Source organism: Mixophyes fleayi, chromosome 1, assembly GCF_038048845.1.
Source record: "Mixophyes fleayi isolate aMixFle1 chromosome 1, aMixFle1.hap1, whole genome shotgun sequence".
NCBI classification, from domain to species: domain Eukaryota; kingdom Metazoa; phylum Chordata; class Amphibia; order Anura; family Limnodynastidae; genus Mixophyes; species Mixophyes fleayi.
This window is the reverse complement of record NC_134402.1, coordinates 195,635,035-195,650,588: the sequence shown is the minus strand read 5'-3', so window position 1 is coordinate 195,650,588 and position 15,554 is coordinate 195,635,035. Positions and strand designations below refer to the sequence as shown.

The window sequence follows — 15,554 nt, the reverse complement described above, 5'->3', positions numbered from 1 at the left end:
GCGGCCAGGTACTCTATGAACACACCCTGCACGCAGTGATCCTTATAAAGCTGTCTAAAGAGAGACTCCAACATAACCTCTTCCATCCGGCACAAAATATTAGTCTCCCGAGCTACCCACTAAATACTATCGCAGTTACCAGAACTAAGTTGAGTGATTTTGTTTAATGACATCCGTTAATTCAGACCAAGTAATGGCAATAGGGACCAATATAGAGCCCCAAGAAACATACAGCCTATAAGCCACAATGGTTTCGAAATATAAATTACTGCCGAACAAGACATTACACATATAACATTCAGAGCAGGGAAATTCCCAGTAACTATCATCACGAGATATGGTAACTTTGTTTTGGTTTCCTTTTGCCTAGCGGAGCACTGATGATAAAAAAGGAAAACTATTCCTTGAAATCAGCACAAATAGTGGTATTCAAACAGGAACCATAGATCAGTGTTTCATGTGAGGAGTAAACAGTCCAGGCAGCTCCCACCCACATGTGGAAAGTATCCTGTACAGCAATACTGAATTTTGCTGCTGCCAAGTCATAATAGAGCTTGTTGCTTATCCATTAAGCTCCTTACTATAATAAGAGTGTCTCACAATCTATAACACTCCATCTCCAAACCATGTACAAGATCCATCTGTCTCTGGAAACAAGTGGGAATTAATGTCACTTCATCATAGAGGGATGCAGTGGTCAGTGTGTGCTAGCATAGGGTGGCATGCCATACCATCACTTTTCCTTCTGCTTTGATTGTAAAACAATCAAACTCCAATCACATTCCTATTAAATTTTCCATACCAAAATGTCTAAATTTCCTCTTTGCCAACTGAATGGATGTAATATGATCTGCAATCTCCAACACCAGGCCACCTTGCTACATTCCTTCTCTATTGCATCAGTGTTCCAGGGATCCAACCTCTATATAATTTTCAAGTATAATATTTAATGGAATCTTAACACTTCCCAGCACAAACATGTATAAAGTAAATAGTTAAGATAATAAAAGAGAGTACAGCCTGTTTTCCCTTATACCCCAAGTCCGGACCTATGTTGTCTTTCCACGAATCTAAGTGACGGAGGATATTTTCACAACAGATATTTGGAAAAGTGTGAATCATTTATCATCTCCCTGATGACCACATTAATGAAACCTGTAAATATTGGCAAATGGGCCAGTTGTCACTGCTTTGAGGCTTCAAAACAACAGGTTTAGCCCATGAACCATTAGCATAAGGTTGAATATTTTCACAATGTAAATTTCTTTTTCAGTTGATTTTGTCCAGCATTAAGGTGTGAATAAGCCTCCAGTAGCTAAAAAGGAGTTGTATGTATAAAAGTGCAGCATTGTAATGAATACACATTGGTACTAGAACCTATAGAAAGTGCAGGAGCCTACACGAATATGTTAGGAAGCTGGATGACCTAATTTATGTTTTTTGTACTCATATTTTCTACTTGTGCTGTCTTTTTGGATACAGGTCTATGTAATTGTTTACTAGAGAAATATCAACTATAATCTTCTTGGCGAGTGCCCATTGCTTTTTATTTTTCTTTCCTTTTTGGAAAAATATGATCATTAAGGGATCGGTCACCCATACGCACTGGAAAAATAGGTAAAATGTATGCAGACTAAGGCACACTTGTATTCCATTTCTAAATGCATTTCCATATGCTGTGATTGTACCGTTACATTCTATTGTACTGGTAGCACATGCGAAGGTCTGGGAAATAGAACATATAGAATTTTAAGTATGGTATAAATATTTTAGAAAAGAAATGGTGGGAACAAGCCCATAAGAAACATTCATCCTTTTTTTTTTAATGCGCTTCATGGCAGCTGAAAAGTAGTATGCTCTGTTTATGGAGCTGGCATCTCCTGCACTGTACACATAGGATGATAAGCATCTATTTACTGATAAGAAACAGGTTTAACCAATGCTGAATAGATATGATGAGATCTGTCTCCTACTTTGTATGTCCCATCTGGATGAATGCACATATTCATAAATGACCACAATATATGCACCACAAATAGTAATGTTGCAAAGCACATCAACATTTTCAACCAACATTACTGTATAGAAAACTCTTGCCGAATTAACACATTTTAAAAAGAAGTACTTTGTATTTTGAAATGACAGGATTATTATATACACATTTTGCACAATGTTAGTGGATAGGTTTCTCTACAGCATACTTGCCAACTCTCCCGGAATGTCCGGGAGACTCCTGCATTTTGCAAGAGTCTCCCGAATTCCCGAGTGAGTGTGGCAATCTCCCGAATTCTGCCCACTTCACTAGAAAGTGCCCCACTTCCTAGTGAAGTGGGCAGAATTAGCTCCCAAACGCCGCGATTCCCGGGGAATCGCAGAGTTTGGCCCCGCCCCCCACTGTCAAATGACGTGTTTTGCGTCATGACGTTACGGGGGCGGCTCCGCGCATTTTGGAGCACCGCCCCCCATCACGCCCACCTCCCATGACAGGCTCCTGGAAACCAACTATTCAAAGTTGGTAAGTATGCTCTACAGAAATAGCTAAAAGCAGCTCTTCGTCTTAACACTCAAAAGAAAGAAAAAAAACAAACAAACTACACAATGGATCAGTACGTGTATGTAGACTTTAACAAAGCCGTCACAAGTATAGCAAATCTAAATGAGGTCTATTTATCATCAAATTTTCAACTTTGTTCACAGCTTAATTTATATAAACTCACATAAAATAATAGTAGTGGCATCAAAAATACTAAAGCCAGTACGGCTCTGCTGTTTTGCTCATTATTTTGTACAGGTGAATAGAATATTATTGAAAGCTCAGTTAAATGCAATACAGCAAAAAAAATGTCATGAGATGTCACAATTTAAAGAGACACTTCACTGCACTTTAGAACACTATATCAATGTATCATATTGTATTTAGTCCAGAAAAGTTGGGAGCAGATATGAGAATATATATATATATATATATATATATATATATATATATATATATATATATATATATATATATATTTATACTTATACACACACACACACACACACACACACACAAGGAAGGTGGTAGTCAATTGGACATCAGAATATTCAATAAGTAGTGGGATAACTAATGAACACCATTACTGACTATCTCAAATACCCAATGAGTGGTTTCTGCAATGTTATGTAAGAAATGGCAGTGGAGCTGTTATTTTTAAAGAAATTCCGTGGCATTTGTTGTTTTATTGCACAACGCCACCTGAAAAATTTACTGTTAGGTGTGAGCACTGTTTCTTTGAAATACTATTTATAGACACAGGAAAAAAAAAACACTATATGACGTTACCTTTGTGAAGCCAAATTATTGACTCATTAATGGTAATTGTTGTGTAATTATTATGTGAAAATGAAGTACTGTAAACCTGAATTAAATTTTTCACAGTGCTTCTTGTCAGACCCAACCGTCCAGCATATTATGTAGCAACATTTCGAATACATGCAGACCTAATCATATACAAATATTAATAAAGCACCAACATATTACACAGCACAGTACATTGAGTTGATCACAATAAAATATAAATATATTTCATTCATTAAACAAATTTTTAATTTATTTAACTTGCAAATAAAAAAAAAAACCCTCAGTATATCTGACATTTAACAGTGGTTAGCATTGCTGCCTCTCAGCACTGGGGTCATAGGTTTAATTCCAACTAGGGTACTACGTGTGGAGTTTGTATGTTTTGTGTTGTGTGGGTTCCTAAAGGTGCTCCGGTTTCCGCCCAGAGTCAAAAAACATACTGGTAAATTAATTGGCTTGTGACAAAATAGGCCCTAGTATATATGTATATGTTTTAGGGAATTATAATTCACATAAATCTCTGTCCCATTTGAGCTTATAATCATGACATATTCTCTGTACAGCGCAGTATAATATGATTGGCGCTATATAAATAAAGATAATAATGACATGAAATAGAAGTGGGGAACAAATGATATATAAGTATATGCATTCCCATTCCAAAAAAATATTGTTATGTTATGCCACCATATTACAACCCTATTCCCAGGGTAGTAGACATTTCAGGATCCCATGACCAGGCATGGCCTCTATCTGGTGCCATACTAGTAGTAGGAATCAACATTAACACTGAGATAGAGTCTGGCTAGAAGCTACAAGTAGTGCAGCATGTGGTAACTGTATATTTGCCTACTCTTCCGGAATGTCCTGGAGACTCGAATTCTGGGTAGGTCTCCAGGGACGGCAAGCAAGTATACTGCAGCCAAAGCAGTGGCGGATCCAAGGGGGGGCATCGCCCCTCCTAGCAGGCGATTTTGACACAGGGCGGTGCCAAAATAACACAACTGACCCCCCCCCTCCTGCCACGCCCCCTATCCGGCATCTCCCTGATGCCTCCAACTCAAAGCAGGCAAGTTTGGGTTACTGTGCCAAGGTTGATTTCTATTAGCAACACAGGATTTTCCCAAGAGAAACTGATATTACCATGTGAATGTGTGTGTTGGCAAGTGTGGGGAAATGTTGGGTATCAGGAAGTATTACCAGTACCATGGCAATTTGCTGTATACTAGGCATTGCCTTTCACTACCTTGTGTCTTCACTAAAATTACAACATAGTAAAGGAAATCTCCCAACCACCCTCCTTTAGAATGACCAAGCAAATTATCTCTATTTTAGATCTGATAATATAAACTCATGTTTGCTTCAAACAGGTTGAGCTGTATAGCAGCATTCACTTTATATCTGATTTTACATTTTAGAATCTAGTAATTTTTGTAGCAGTTAACAGACCAAGTAAAAACATATGATCTTCTTGGAATCATTCTGAAGTATTCTGGTGGCCTCAACTTGTCATTTAATAGCACTAATTCTCCAAAAATGTACACAAAAGTATGCGAACAGGGCAAAGTATTTAAATGAAAAATCTTTCAAATTAAATAATTACCTTTAAACATTTTAGAGAAGTTTCATATCTTCTTGCAGACTACTTATGTTTACAGGAGCTTGAGGATGTTGGATGACGACTAAATGACTTGTAAAGCAGTTTGATGCTCTTCTAAAAACTCCAGAACGCTCTTTAAACCAAGCTTGTTTGATAATGGAGTATACAGCGATTGAATTGAAGATATACCGGTATGTGTCTGTCTATGAGCATAACCGTGTTCATCTTTTTATAACAAATTTTAAGTCCCTATTTGAAATTTTGTTAGAAAAATGTGTACTATCCAATATGCCATTTGAAAAGGAGTTAAACTCACAGGACATTCAATGACTGGAATAGGGCCTCAAAGTCATAAGTTACCTGAACATGTAAGTGGGTTTTTTCATTTTCAAAAGACAACCAATGCCATATTAAAAATACATGAAATGTCCCATATCATTTTCTTGCAAGCCCCTTTTCTGGATGCCTCATGATTTTTCGTCGTAAATTGTTTTGTCCTCTAGGATCTGCAGGAAGTAATACTATCCAGACACGGAAAAGAGGACAAACAAACACTCCTTTATATCTTGTCTGAGGCATCAATTTAACTTTTGTATCAGTCTGAACAACAACATGGCTAGAATAGTCCACTGTTATTCCATGAAAATGTCAGTGTTGTAATAGAAATGCATTCAGAAATTTTTTTTTTTGTTCTTTTATATGCAGATAAACTTCCACAAGCAGTTACTAACAAACAGTTTGTTTCAGAACACATTTTTCATTCAAATACTAATAAGAGTCTCCACCATGATAATAGTTTTTTTTACTTCCTGCAATTTGCATGCAGCCAAGTTTCCAGTGTTTTTGTGTCTGCCCTTGATGAAAGGTATAGTATTATCTCTTTACTAATGTCAATTGTGTAATATCGTAATGTAATAAATCAAAAGCTTTTGCAACTGGGTGGATGAAAGATCTGTGGCACAACTAATATATATATATATATATTTTAGGCACTAAGTTTTTATCAAAATCAAGCCGTGGGTTGGCTCCTGAAGGTAATATCGGCCCTGGTCTAAAGAAAAAAAGGGAAAGAAAATAGGTTAATACAAAACTGCTCTAGGAATCCATCCACAAAAGTGTTTTAGGGCACAACAGCGGCAAAGGAATAACATATATTAGAAAAGCAGGTATAATGCTCTCAAGAACGGGGCCATCTCTGCCTTCTGTTTCATGTCTCGTAGGGCCTTGTTCTGTTTTCATATATGATCTGTTATACTGATTGTCCAGTGCTATAGAGTGCTGTGGAGCCTTTTAAACACTGATGATATTATTGCATTTTTGTGCTACTTGTGTAATATATAATTGTCTTTACTTGTATTGCACAGCTTGAAAATTAAGTTCTGATTTTTAGGCAGAACTATACTAACTCACTGGGCTACCTGCATTCTTTTACCTTTAACATGTTCCTAATAGACTGCTAAGCTAAGTCTCACCCCTTGGGCTAAAATTTGCCAACCAGCCCCTGATGAGAACGGTACCAGGCTCTACTACAGTGGTGAAAGATGCCATATGGAATTCTTATTCCATATGTGTTGTCGGTTCACCCTAAATGATTAGGATTTTATTTATATAGCGCAATGTACAACACAGCACTGCGCCATCCTAAATCTTAGTACAGCCCAGCGATTAACATATCACATTAAGGGGCATATTCAATTGTCAGCGTTACTCGCAAAAGTAACGCGACTTGGCACTATTACCGTTATTACAGTAATAGTGCGCATAAGTACCATTATTACAGTACCTTTAACGCCGGCTTTCTGCTCAGGGAGCTGCGAGCTGAAATCCGGCTTAGAATTACTGTAATACCGGTAATACTTTTAACGCCGAGGGAAACGCAGACAATTGAATATGCCCCTAAAGCTCAACAATTAAAAAAGACAAAGTCATTTACAATTAAAAAGAAATTAATGACATACCAGTTTTTAAGCATTGTGCAGACAACTTAAAATAAGTAAAATGTTTTAGTAATAAGGAAAATGCTAAACCACACCTCCCAACGTTTTGGAAACACAATTGTCAGACTTCAAGAAACAAAGTATCAGAAATCTGTGAAACCAAAAACAAAAAGCCATTAAACACACACATTAATAAACAAGATGGATGTCATAATAAGCTTAGGTAGCAACAAGACATATTTAGAGGCAAGTAGACTAAATATGGCAATATGGAAGGAAAACAGTGATAGATTTTAGTTGCTAAAGTGGAATTTTTTTTCTGCATATGGATTTCAAAACATTACATAGCAGACACACTGAGAGGGGAATATTTCACAGCCAATTCAATTTGTTGTAAAAACTCCCAATCCCTAAAGCAAATACACCCCCTAGTGCCCTGTTAAAGGATACAAAGTGACTTCCTTTTATGATAAAAACAAGAACGCTGAAGTTTATGTTGGCAGAAAAACATTTGAGTGGAAATTCCAACAACATCCTCGTTGCTTTCATTCCTCAGCTAGAAATATACAAGAAAATAGCACAACTTTCTTGTGTGTTTTTCCAAAACTAAATCTACTACTCACTATTATAATACTGTGGCATTATATCAGAGAGCCACAGTACTAGAAATAGATAAAGCATAGAATACTAAAAGCATGTAGCTCTTGCAATGGCAGATAATATATAGATAAATGTAGATACAAACCATCCATAAAGAACCTTATGTCCACATGATTTCATAGCAAAATGATATTAAACTTTATCTTTCTATATATGAAATTATTAAAGTATCTTTGCACAGGAAAAGGTGCTAGAAAACACAGCAAATAAACGTTTGCTATATTTTTTTAACTGCACTAGAAATAGGATAGTAGCTAGTATCAGGTTAAAGCACCATTTTTCTGTGCACTTGTTATCAGAAATGTCCCATTTTGTGTTGTTGGGAGGGTTTTACTTGAAAGTTTAATTGCTGCTATTTCATAGTCGCCTACTCTCCCAGAATGTTCGGGAGAGCAGTGAAACCTCCTGCCCTCTTCTTTGGATAAATGGGTGTGGGTTGGAATAAATGCATCACCCTAACTCGCCCCCTGATGCAATATGCTGAAATTGGTAAAGTTTAACAGATGGGCAGGGCCTATAGATACAATTCAAATGGCTATGCCCCCAGGATGAAGCCCCCTCCCAGAGATCTTAATTCCAACTCTAAAAATGTTTAGCCATGTCCCAAATGCTTTTCTTTGAAATCAAAAGAGTGCAACTAATACTTATAGTAGTGATCAGGGAACAGGGGTAAATTACCCCAAATGGGGTAAAAATGGAATTCCTGGGGTTTTGAAGTTGAAGTTTTCAAAGACATTTTGAATAGATTCAATTTTGAATTCCAATAATGAATAATACATGATAAATATATGATTTCCTTCCTTTCAAATTAAGGGGTAACATCGGCGTATCTAAATATATTTTGGGGTAAAAGGTAAAAAAGTTCCCTTACCCCTGACTTATAGCAAGCTCCACGCAATTAAATATTTACATATAGTGTAAAGATACTGTGGGGTATATTTATCAAAGGACAAACAGTCCTATGGTTTGTGAAACAGAGTGTTTTCGCTCTTCACATCAAGGTATAACCGCCGTTAGTATCAAGATTAGCCAGCAATAGCATCCCTATTATTTGCATGGGGAATCCTATTTAACACGTAAACAATCATTTCAGGATTGCGAGAATGTAAACATAGTAATTTAAAAACTAATAATCTCAATATAGCATTCTTTTAATGTTCAATAATTTTCAGTTTCATTTTTTTTTAATCTATTTTTAAGGGTATTTTTTAATTTTTATTTCAATTCCTCTGCAGATGCAGAAGACAGAAACCAGTCTCACAAATGTGCATGTGTGTGTGGGAATTTAGACTGTAAGCTCCAATGGGGCAGGGACTGATGTGAGCGAGTTCTCTGTACAGCGCTGCGGAATTAGTGGCGCTATATAAATAGATGATTATGATGATGATGACTCCAGAGACTGGTCTGGCGAAGAGTTTAATTAGCCCTAACCACTCTTGGCCATGATTGCTCAGCTGCCTCTGAACTTTTTTTCCTGCAGCACCATACAAAGATAGGCTGCTGCTCAAAAAAGCACAACATCTACATTTTGAATGAGACCCGAAACATGCGATCTTTTAAAATAAGTAAGGCTTCCATTCAGAAATCTGCAGATTTATTTTTAATGTCTACCTTAACATAGGTCACTTGCCCATAGTTTGCGAAACAGTAGACTTCATACTAGATGAGTAGCTGGAATCTTAATTTAGATAACAAAAGGATACACCTAGCTATTTACAAAAGGTCATAACTCTTGGATGACATCCAATTCATTCTAAGAACTACAAAAAACATCTTGTCCACAGGAAAAAAACAAACAAACACATGTTAAAGCTGCACTGTATATGTAGTAAAAATGTGGTATTGCAGGCCCTCTATCCTTACTTGTTTATCTTGGTGCTTCTTCACGCCTCTTACAACCTCACCTGATAACCGAACACAAGCCACTTTTGAAATTGTGATTGGTTCTCCTGCTTACGCACCCCACAGCTGCCATTTTTATTAGGTTTGCTAACAAAATTTATGTGCCTATTCTGTATTACAGAACTGACAGAGTCCTGGGGAAAATGACTACATGTAGAAACCCCCAGTGCTACAGTGAGTGGTGGTGGTGGTGGTGACACTGCCTCATTTTACTAGGGGACAGTGCAGCTTTAAATGACTGTTCTGTGTACTTAGCCAACAATATATATGAAAAATATACATTTGTTTAGATGGGAGCAAAGCAAAGGGGCCCACTCATGTAACTAGACATACTTGCCCTAGACCGATAAAGCTTACTGCTGAGGTTAGTGTCCTGTTAAGGAGCAGTTCTTTATGTGTGCAGTGACTAAAAAATATTTGTTCGCATTGACATTTTTTCATGTTTTATTTTCATGCATCATGGTTCTCTTTGGGAACTTACCACTGACAAACACAAAATAAAATATTTTCTTAATTAAGAATTACATTAACACTATTATATGTTTTTGTACATAATATATTTACTACATGTAAAATACCTTACTGAAAAGCTAAAATTGGAAAATGTTTGAATGTTAAAATATTAAACCATGCAGAAAAAAAAAAAACTTGTTTAAAATTTACACATCAAGAATAGATGAATTCTACCATCTAGTGGAGCATTCAGTTACTACATTATTGAGAGTGATGAAATAGAGACCTTACAAGGCTTGACAGTCACTATACAATCAATTTGCATTGGGGAGGGGAGTTTCCTCACCACGCCACCAGTGGGCGTGACCATCATGCATGGGGGAATGGCTATAATATTAGACAGTGCTTGGCTGCTCTCCCACTCTTCCTATCCCTATAATATATATTGGCAGAGCCGTGTGAAGCGGGGGCAGGGTCCAGCCACCTCAATTACACAGTGACCCAGGCTTGGAGGGGGGTTTCCAGGCACTAGAAATGTTGTGAGCAGGGGTGGATCCGGGTTGGGGGGGGCGATTGGGGCACTCATCTTCCCTAGCACACTGCTGCCTCCAGAGTTTTAACAAAAATCCTGAACAAAGTAAAAAAACAAAAAACAGAAAGGTACAAACCGGAAGTGACATCAATCTGAAAAAAACTCTATACAACTAAGAGGTCATTTGTGATACTAGGAACAGCAGGCAGACAATACAAATGCCATACTTATGAAAATAATTTATATCTAAGGCTCATTATCATGTATCCACAGTGCTTTTGCAATCCAGCACATAGATTTTAACTTGCATTTGACCTATTTGAAATAAAAATTTGATGCATTAATAACGCATTGAGAACACATTTTCAGTGCATTCGATGGGACCCATGTAACTTTGGTGTGACCAGCAGATCTTGACTGCTTATTACCAGAGAGAGCAGAAATACAGCTCCTGGATTTATTGCAATATTTAATGGCCAAATAGGCATCAATAATAGTTGTTCTTCATCTATATATTGTTAAAGAAAAGGCATTATTGGGTCCATCCACTTCTGCCACTAAGCCACAGCAAGGGTCACTTAAAGCTCATTTATGGGTGGTTAAGGAATTTTTAATGGAAATTGATGGATTATACCTGGATCATCATCATCTATTTATAGAGCGCCACTAATTCCGCAGCGCTGTACAGAGACTCACTCACATCAGTCCCTGAACCATTGGAGCTTACAGTCTAAATTCCCTAACATACACACACCGACAGAGAGAGAGAGATACTAGGGTCAATTTGATAGCAGCCAATTAGCCTACTAGTATGTTTTTGAAGTGTGGGAGGAAACACCAGTGTGATGAAGGTGGGAACAGTGTGATGAAGGTGGGAACAGTGTGATGAAGGTGGGAACAGTGTGAAAAAGGTGGGAACAGTGTGAAAAAGGTGGGAACAGTGTGAAAAAGGTGGGAACAGTGTGAAAAAGGTGGGAACAGTGTGAAAAAGGTGGGAACAGTGTGAAAAAGGTGGGAACAGTGTGAAAAAGGTGGGAACAGTGTGAAAAAGGTGGGAACAGTGTGAAAAAGGTGGGAACAGTGTGAAAAAGGTGGGAACAGTGTGGAAAAGGTGGGAACAGTGTGGAAAAGGTGGGAACAGTGTGGAAAAGGTGGGAACAGTGTGGAAAAGGTGGGATAAAAGGAGCAGCGGTGTGATGATGGGGCATACATATCTGTTATTTGTTCCTCTTATTGTTGTGATTTTATAGCTATATAGTGTTTTATTTAAAATAAAGCAATGAACAAACCTGACTGTTACTACGGTAACAAGTACTACGGTAATAGTGCTCATTATTACCGTTAGTATGGTAATCTAACGCTGATTTTTGCGGGAGCCGCGAACAGAAATCTGGCTTAAAATTACTGTATAAACGTTAATACTGCTAGTGCCGCGTTATTCCTAGAATAACGAGGCTGAATTGTATCAGCCCCATAGTGTTGTAGGGCACAGGGCCTACAGGAGTTGGGACTGGGGAGGGGGAGGAGTTGGGACTGGAGAAGGGGAGGGGTCAGGGATAATCTATAAACCGCCCCCCCTAAAAGAAAAGTCTAGATCCGCCCATGACTGCGAGCCACACTTATCTCTATACCACAGATTCATGTACGAAATGTTGAAATATTATACATACACACATATAATATATATAATATATATATATATATATATATATATATATATATATATATATATATATATATATATATATAGATAGATAGATATAGAGAGAGAGAGAGAGAGAGAGATACACACACCAGTGGCGGATCCAGGGGGGGCGATCGGGGCAATCGCCCCCCCTAGCAGGGGCTTGCTGCCGACGGCTGCACATTATGTGCAGGTCCGTTCTGCAGTGACAGTGTGCTGCCCGGCTGCTCTGATTGTATTTTAAACACAATCAGAGCATTCGGGCAGCACACTGTCACTGCAGAACGACCTGTACATAATGTGCAGCCGCCGGCAGCCTCAGAAGGCAGAAAGGGGGCGGGGCCTAAATTGACCCCCCTAAATCGCCCCCGGTACACCAATTATCTAGATACGCCCCTGACACACACACAGTAACATAGTTGATTAGGTTGAAAAAAAGACACCAGTCCATCAAGTTCAACCTATTTTGGATCTCCTGCAATCCCTCTTATATTTGAAATTGATCCAGATTAAGCAACCCCCAATCTGTTTCCATCGGGAAAAATCCCTCCAGGCCCAATATTGATATCACTTGATACACTTTTCCGCTAATTATTTGTCTAACCAATTCTTAAACATATGTATTGAATCTGCCATCACAATCTTCCCTGGCAGTGAATTCCATATCTTAACTGCACTTACTGTAAATGACCACGTGTCCTGTGTATGGTCCTTGGGGTAAAAAGTTCCCATGAAAGTTCTCTGTATTGACCTTTAATGTATTTGTACATAGTAATCATATCTCCTCTTAGACGCCTCTTTTCTAAAGTAAACATGTCTAAACTGGCTAACCTTTTCCAGGGCCGGATTAAGACATTGTAGGGCCCTGAGCTACGGGCACTGTGAGGACCCCATTTGTCAAGCGATTTGTGCCCAATCAGATATTACTGGGAGCTCCCCAGTAATATCGGATTGGGCATAAGTCGCTTGACAAATGTTCATTTTAATATACCTACTCAGTATTTTCAAAATGCAAAAAAAGTTGGATCCAGAGCTCTCACAAAAAAAGTAAAAGTAAAAAGGATAAAAATGTATAGTGTAGTATGTTCTAATGGATTAGGACAGTGTTGGCTAACCTGTGACACTCTGTTGTGAAACTACAAGTCCCAGCATACCCTTCCAGCAATAAGCTGCTATATATTGGCAAAGCATGCTGGGACTTGTAGTTTCACAACACCTGGAGTGTCACAGGTTAGCCAGCACTGGATTAGGACATCACCACGTATGTAGCGATTCCCTTACATGCACACCAATAGTCCCAAAATAAACCAAATAAACATGAACACTGCAAATTCCAAAAGCTCAAGGAACCAGAAAAGAACAGGAGATAGAGAGGTAGAAAAGGTAGAAGATGGTGCGAATAATAATAATATTGGGGCCTTCTTCACCTGTTTTGGTCTATTTTGGGACATTTTGTGTGCAGGTTAGGGAATTTAGACTGTAAGCTTCAATGGGGCAGGGACTGATGTGAGTGAGTCTGTACAGCGCTGAGGAAGTAGTGGCGCTATATAAATAGCCGATTATGATATTGCGTGTGCATGCAAAGTAATCACTATATACGTGGTGATGTCATAATCAATTGGAACATACTAAATATATATTTTGTTATCTTTTTTTCTTTTTGCTATTTTTTCTGCCCCAGGCCCAATCATATTTTCCCCTCCCCCCAGTCATTATGTAATATCTCTGCTCCTCCTCTACCTCTCTGAGCACTTACCTACTAATTACTTGTGGTCTTCCTCATTGTCCTCTCTCATTCCTGCAGCAGGTGGCAGGTGTTCTTCTGTCACTGTAAGTGCGGCCGCGGTGCTCAGTAAGCTCCTTAGTGAGGAGATCTCGTGAGTGAGTCTATAACTCAGTCTCAATCTCATGAGATCTCCTCACTAAGGACATTACTGAGCACCGTGGCCGCACTTACAGTGACAGCAGGCAGCTAACAGCATCAGATTTGTTGTCAGCTGACTGACAGCCTCCCTAACCTGACAGTCAGAGCTTGGGGCAGGACGCCCCTGATCCGATGAAGAAGCAGCTGGTGCCTAGAGATGCTCACTGACCCCCGTGTTTTGGTTTTGGATCTGGATTACCGTCGTGTTTTGGTTTTGCCAAACCGCCCTTGCGTGTTTTGGTTTTGTTTTGCAATTTTGTTTAAAATCAATGTTTTTGGGCATAAAATAACCTAATTTAGTGCTCCACCTGTTTCTTGGATAAGTAAGGTAATTCTAAAGCTAATAAATTAGGAAGAAAACAGTTTAATCCCTGGTAGGCCATCCTTAATTCTGCACACAAACCTGGTTGTCTTCCTCTTCATCTTAGCCTATTGGCAATGCAGCCATCGTCTTTGGGTGTATATTACACCCTCCACTTGTAGTTGAATAGAAAAAAAGCAGCCTGCATAGACTGTAGAACTAGAATATAAAAATAAATGGACCAAGGCAGTTTGGTATCTGTCTGCATCAGATCCCCTCTCCACTAGGAGTAAAATAGATAACTAGTCAGCCGTTATATAATCTAGAATATAAATAGAAATTGAGAAAGGCAATTTGGTATCTGTCTACATTATAATCATCAACAATATCATTAGCGCCCTCGTCGCCTACACAAATCTCCCCCTCTTCTAATTCCAAAGTGGCATCCTCAATTTGTGTATCACCGGCTACACTCGGGCTGTTTAGGCACACATCAGCAGAACTGCTGAAAGGGTCCCTCTTTATGGGTACACTAACAGAATGCTCACGATTAGACATCCCACTGTTGGATGGACTCTCCACAGAGATTGGTGTCATTTGTGATTCAGAGCAAACATTATCCTCTAATGCCTTACTGTTATCTTGCAGCTCGGCTTTGACGCATAACAGTAGTTGTGCACCACTTGTATGCTCGGTAACATTTTTTGATCTGGCACTAATAGATAAAGGTGAAGGCCTCATTCTCTCTTTGCCACTGCGTGTGTAAAATGGCATGTTGTCAATTTTTTTTTTATCAGCACTTGATTTCAAAAGACTGTGTAGTTTGACATCGCCTTTCCCAGATGACGAACTGGGAACACTACCATCAGGACTGGTGACAGAACCTGGTTGCTGATTCTGCTCATATGTGGACTGTTTTGAATCCATTATGAGCCCAAAGCCCTTGTAGTGCTACAAATTGTTTTAGAAACTGCTGACAAATATGACTTTTGACAGCCAGAAAAATTAATGCAAAAGAATGGGGGACACCCCAAAGCACTTGTAGTGCTAAATATTGAAAAAAAAAAAAAAAAGACTCCTTTATCCTCCTCTCTTCTCTATCAATTATCAGAATTGTAATCAGAATTGTATTCTCTGTCCCTGCTCTAATCAGCCTGTGACTACACCCAGCTCTTTCCCTCTGTCAAATGGCGATGGATTGCTGCGGAGGCAGGTATTTAT

At 38.6% G+C, this 15,554-nt stretch overlaps 1 protein-coding gene across 1 annotated transcript in view; it reads right to left on the bottom strand.

Moving 5' to 3' along the window:
• Positions 1–15,554, bottom strand: part of ARRDC2 (arrestin domain containing 2) — a 43,466-nt gene that overhangs the window by 7,848 nt on the left and 20,064 nt on the right. The gene's annotated exons all lie outside the window — the stretch shown is intronic.